This window comes from Penaeus monodon, chromosome 11 (genome assembly GCF_015228065.2).
Source record: "Penaeus monodon isolate SGIC_2016 chromosome 11, NSTDA_Pmon_1, whole genome shotgun sequence".
Taxonomy (NCBI): domain Eukaryota; kingdom Metazoa; phylum Arthropoda; class Malacostraca; order Decapoda; family Penaeidae; genus Penaeus; species Penaeus monodon.
Window position 1 is genome coordinate 4,680,716 of NC_051396.1, and position 5,000 is coordinate 4,685,715.

At 42.3% G+C, this 5,000-nt stretch overlaps 1 protein-coding gene across 1 annotated transcript in view; it reads right to left on the reverse strand.

Annotated features, from left to right (window-relative positions):
• LOC119578425 overlaps positions 1-5,000 on the reverse strand; it is an 87,310-nt gene that overhangs the window by 22,486 nt on the left and 59,824 nt on the right. The window lies entirely within an intron of this gene.

The following is a 5,000-nucleotide window of genomic DNA, read 5'->3' on the forward strand; positions in this document are numbered from 1 at the left end:
ATACACGCATACGCGCGCCTATATGTATGAACGTCTGCGAGGAAGGAGAAAAAAAATATAAGAAAAGAGAGATAAACATGATAAAGAGGGAAATAACGAAAACGAAAGAGGAAGAGATGAAGAAGGATATACGAAATTAAAATGAGGCCTAGTCTGGTATTTTCATCGGTTTGTCATTTGACGGAGTGATTTAATTCTGCTATTGTGCCTAAATTTGCTTTCTTTCTCCCTCTTTCAGTCCCTCTCTCTATCTAGTTTCTTCTTTTATCTCTCTATTTTCCTTAATCCACTTCTCTCTTTCTCCCTCTTTCATCCTTTTCCTCTTATCTATTCTCTCTCTCTCTCTCCTTCTCTCCCACCCCCTTCTCTCTTTCTCTCTCACTCATCTATACTCCCTCTCTCTCCTTCCCCCACCCCCTTCTCTCTTCCTCTCTCACCTATCTCCTTCCCTCCCACCCCTCCTCTCTATCTCCCCCCCTCTCTCTCCTTCCCTCCCACCCACTTCTCTCTTTCTCTCTCTCTCTCTCTCTTCAAGGAGACAAAGAAAACCCTTAACTAGACACCAGGTTGTTGCTAAAGTGATTACGTCAGCAAATTAGCCGGCAGTTGGGCAAAGCCATTTTTCATAACAATTACGTAAGTTTGTTATCAGCTTAATTATTTCGAAGATCAGTGGGTAATATTCCATCTATTCTCATCTACATCTAAACCCATGAACAAGCTGGTATGTGTTATTTATCTAAGTGTAATGTTCAGTACATCTATTTATGTTATGTTATAGTGTTATTTTTTAAAATTATTTCCTCTATTAGGCTTATGCTTTTTTTGTCTCTTTCTGTGACACCGAAGAACAATATGACACGCCTTTGCGTATTACAAAAAGGGAAAAAAATCCACATTCTCTATCTACTCCTCTACATACACACACATATATGTATACCTATATACACAAAGCTATTATTATTTTATTAGTAATGTGAATATATGCCTGTATATCATATGGACATTTAGATCCTTTACCTTCACACACATACGTATTCCTATTCACACAATACTATTTGTTGGAAAAAAATAAGGGGACATATTGAAACATGGCAAAATCTAACCGTAGATTTTATGAAGACTTATTCCCCTTTCTCTCTCTCTCTCTCGTTATCTCCTTGTCTCTCCCTTTCCCCCTCTCTTCCCCTTCTCTTTATATCTTCACACTACTTTGCTCTTTCTCTCCCCCTCTCTCCAGTCCCTTTTTCCTTCCCTCCCTCTCTTCCCCTCTCCCCCGTCCCTCTTTCCTTCCCTCCCTCTTTTCCTCCTCCTCCATCTCTTCCCATCGTTTCTTCTTCCCTCTTTTCCCCTCGTTTCTTCCTCCCTCTCTTCGCCTCTTTTCTTCCCCTCTTATTCTCCTCCTTCTCTTCCCCTCTTCTCCTCCTCCCTCTCTTCCCTCATCCGAAAGGAAGGAGCGAGCATCGAACACAAAGCCCCCAGATAAGGGACCCGCGGCGGAAACCCTTAATGCCGTAGCGAATCTCGGTCCTGGGAAACGGCCTGCGTCTGGGGAAGCCTTGGAAGAATCCCTTGTTGTTGGCGGGGGGGGGGGGGGTTCTTTCAGGACGGAGACCTTTTTCTCCCGATTTTTTTTTTTTTCCCGATGGGGATTTTTCTCCTGGCGGAGGTTTCTTTCCGACTCGTGTGTCTTCCGAGCGGATTATTTCTATTTATTTATTTGTTTATTTTCCCCGAAAGAGGCTTCTCTCCCGACGGAATTTATTTTCCTTAACCGAGGTTGCTTTCCGACTGAAGATTTTTTTTTTTCTTCCTGACGGAGGTTTCTTTCCCGACAGGAACCCCCCCCCCCCAACTGAGCTTTTTTTTTTTTTTTTTTTTCTGACGGAGGTTTCTTTCCCCAACTGAGCTTTTCTTTTTTTTTTTTTTTTTTCTTCCTGACGGAGGTTTCTTTCCCGACGGTGGATTCTTGACGAGGAATCTTGAGGAATCTGATGGTCGATGAGATGTTCTTCTCTCTGCGGGGCCTTTTATCTCGGGACTGAGAGGGTGATTTGTATCGGCGCTGCCTCCGAGGGAATTATTATAGGGAGATAAAGAGAGGGAGAGAGAGAGATAGAGAGAGGGAATGAGAGGAAGAGTGAGAGTGAGAGAGAGAGAGAGAGAGAGAGAGAGAGAGAGAGAGAGAGAGAGAGAGAGAGAGAGAGAGAGAGAGAGAGAGAGAGAGAGAGAGAGAGAGAGGAAGGGAGGGAGACAGACATATGGATACATGCATATAAACATACAGTGCATACATACACACACACACACACACACACACACACACATGCACACATTTACACACACACACATGTATATGTCTATCTATATCTATCTACATACATATATAGAAAAAAGATAGATAACCATACCTCCATATACAGATACACGGAGACACGAACGGAAGAGAGCCAGGACAGCTACCAGACACCACCAGACACCCAAGACATCAAGATCAATGAATCAGCAATATACTTTCTTTAATTTATATTCACGATAAGAAATATTCTGGTAAAGGATTCCTTGGGGTTTTGTGTTGTCGAGATATAAATTCGACCGTGTGGTTTGGGTTGTCGATTTATACGCTGGGGATGTGGTTGTGTGGATGTGTGTGTGTGTGTGTGGTTGAGTAGCTGGGTCGTTGGGTGGATTGGGTGTGTGGGGATGGAGGTATGGTTAGATGTGTGTGTGTGTGTGTGTGTGTGTGTGTGTGTGTGTGTGTGTGTGTGTGTGTGTTTGTGTTTGGGTGGTTGAGTGGATGGATGTGTGTGTGCGTACGTGTGGTTGGGTGGGTGGGCATGAGATCTGTGATCTGGGGAGTGGATATATGTCGAGTAGGAGTGGATAATAATAATTTAGCGATTGGCGTGACTCTTATAGCCATTTGTTTATTATACTGTTAAATTACCCCCTAGTCGTTGTTAACCATCAGTGTCTGTGCGGGATATGAACGCGGGTCAGCAAGATTGCTAGACGAGAACGCTATCACTGCAATACACAGCACACAATGCATGGTGTGCTGTGTGTGTGGGTGTGTCTATAAGTGTGCCTTTATGCATAAACTCTCCATCTCCTTCTCCCTCTTTACTGCTGTCAGTGTTGGCAGTCTCGGGCTGGCGAAGGAGAGGGACGAGATGTAAGGAGCAAGGTATATGACCCGTAGATAATCTTATGATATACTAGGAGCGTGTATACTGTATGCAGGCGGCCTCTCCCTGTGTACTCACGGGACTGGTAAACTAATGTATGTGAGAGCGAGAGATATGATTCTGTGCGAGGGGGAAAAATGGATAATTTGTTTAGCTCTCTTCTCTTCTCTTCTCTTCTCTCTCTCTCTCTCTCTCTCTCTCTCTCTCTCTCTCTCTCTCTCTCTCTCTATATATATATATATATATATATATATATATATATATATATAACACACCCACACACCCCCAGACACATATATGTGTATGTATATATCTCTATATATATATATGTTTTTCTATATATATATATATATATATATATATATATATATATATATATATATATATATATATATATATATATAGGTATATATATATATATATATATATATATATATATATATATATATATATATATATATTTCTATATATCTGTCTACACAAACATATATATGAGGAGGAAGAGGAAGGGGAATGCGCAAAAGAAAAGAGGAGGGGGAGAAGACAAAGAAAATGAAAAGAATGGAGGAAAGAGGGAGAGATGATATGGTTGAAGAAAGGAAGGAGAGGCGGAGGGAAGGAAGGAAGAATATAAAATAGAATGGAAGGAAAGAACGAAAGACGGAAGGAAGGATGGAAGGCAAGAAAGAAAGAGATAGGAAAAGAAGGAAGAAATGAGGGAGGGACGGAAGGGAGAAAGAAATGAGGGAGGGAGGGAAGGAGAAATGAGGGAGGGAGAGAGGGAGAGAGAAAGGAGGGATGGAGGGAAAGAGAGAAATGAGGGAGGGAGAGAAGGCAGGGAGAAATAGGGAGGGAGGGAGGGAAGGAGAAATGAGGGAGCGAGGGAAGGGAGAGAGAAATGAAGGAGGGAGGGAAGGGAGAGAGAAATGAAGAGAGGGAGGGAAGGGAGAGAGAAATGAAGGAGGGAGGGAAGGGAGAGAGAGATGAGAGAGAAATGAGGGAGAGAAGGCAGGGAGAAATTAGGGAGAGAGGGAAGGGAGAGAGATGAGAGAGGGAGGGAAGGGAGAGAGATGAGAGAGGGCGACAATGCGTTTAAGTGTTCAATTACAATATACGATTAATATTCAGACATTTTTTTTATCTTCCTTTTTTATCTACAGAATTCAATTCCGGTTAAATGCCTATCGATTTGGCGGAACACTTTTTAAAAAAATCTTTCCTCCATCCCCTCTCTCCTTTACCTCTTTATCTCCTCACTTTTCCCCTCACATTCCAATATTCTCCCTCTTTTTCCATTCACATTTCCCCCTATTCTCTTCCTCTTACATTTTCTTTCTTTCCCCTCACTCTTTCCTCTCTTTTTCCCACACTCTTCCCTCTTTCCCCTCACCCTTCTTCTCTTTCCCCTTACACTTCCCTCTCTTTTCCCATCACGCTTTCCTCTTTTCCCTTCACACTTCCTTCTCTTTTCCCCTCAGTATTCCTTCTCTTTCCCCTCACTCTTCCCAATATTTTTCCCTCACACTTCCCTTTCGTTTTTCTTCACTTTCCCCCTCACTCTTCCCTCTCTTTTCCCATCACACCTCCCGCTTTCCGCTCTCTTCCCTCTCTTTTCCTCTCACTCTTCTCTCTCCCCCACACACTTCCCCCTCTTTCCCCTCAGTCTTTTCCCCCCTTTTCCCCTGATATTTCCCCTTTTTAGCTATACATATAGGACTATAGATGCGCTACTGTGCTGATTATCATATATGTGCATATATGTATATATGTAAATATATATATATATATATATATATATATATATATATATAT